Source organism: Otolemur garnettii, unplaced genomic scaffold, assembly GCF_000181295.1.
Source record: "Otolemur garnettii isolate 467f Iridium unplaced genomic scaffold, OtoGar3 scaffold00013, whole genome shotgun sequence".
Lineage (NCBI taxonomy): Eukaryota > Metazoa > Chordata > Mammalia > Primates > Galagidae > Otolemur > Otolemur garnettii.
The window spans coordinates 29,821,463-29,822,692 of NW_003852408.1; positions in this window are offsets into that span (position 1 = coordinate 29,821,463).

The following is a 1,230-nucleotide window of genomic DNA, read 5'->3' on the forward strand; positions in this document are numbered from 1 at the left end:
GGCGGAGGCAGGAGACTCCCTTGAGCCCAGGAGTTGAAGATTGCTGTGAGCTGAGATGCCACGGCACTCTACTTAGGGGAACAGCTTGAGGCTCTGTCTCAAAAAAAAAAAAAAGAGCTTCTTTTCAGAAAAATGCTAGAAGGCAGGCTAGCTAACAGAAGAAATGCCCGATGCACAGAGCCATCTCCAAGTTGTGTCCGTAAGTGAAAGGGAAGTCGCAGAATGGCGGCAATAGGGTGGTAACCAGATATGGGCAGAAATTACAGGAGAAATTACATAATGACGTGTCCTCTGCATTCCAGCCGCTTTGATATTGTTACCAAAAGTCTTACTCAGGCTCAGAGAGTCTGGGTGGTATACTGAGGCTCCTCTGTGTCTTGATTTGGGATGAATGTTAGTGAAAGTCTCACTCTGGCTTGGAGAGTCCCTCACAGCAGCCTCAGTCACCCACTGCCCCACCAGATCTGCGGGAGGTTGACTCAGCACACACGCGGGCTGCACACCAGGGTTTTCTCTGCCAGGCCTTCTCACAGCCCCCAAGAGGGTGCAGAGTGACCCCTGTGCTGGCTTAGCTCTGTTGTGCAGTTCCTCTTACCCTGCATTTCCTCCCATTTTGTTCTGGATATATTTATTTATTTATTTATTTGTTGTTGTTGCAGTTTTTGGCTGGGGTCAGGTTTGAACCCGCCACTTCCAGTATATGAGGCCAGCACCCTACTCCTTGAGCCACAGGCACCGCCCATTCACTATTGAGATCATAGAGAAAGAGGGGTTTAATCACCATGACTAAGGAGGTGGAATGTTTAGCCTCAGAAGTTGAGGTTGTCATGTCAGTATCAGACTGTGTTAATGGGGATCCTTGGGAGAAATTCAGCAACAGGTTTGGGGCAGATATGGTGCTGAGGACAGGACACATCCAGGAGAAAGGAGCTTCCAGCCTTGCAAGATGCAGGGACCCAATGGGCTCTCAGTGGATTCCAAAAGTGACTTGTGATTTATATACATTCAGTTAAAAGAAAAGTTATTACCAAGGCTGGGCTTGGTGGCTCAAACCTGTAATCCTAGCACTCTGGGAGGCCGAGGAGGGTGGATTGCCTGAGCTCAGGAGTTTGAGAGCAGCCTGAGCAAGAGCAAGACCCTGACTCTATTAAAAATAGAAAAAACTGGCTCGGCGCCTATAGCTCAACCGGCTAAGGCGCCAGCCACGTACACCTAAGGTGGTGGGTTCGA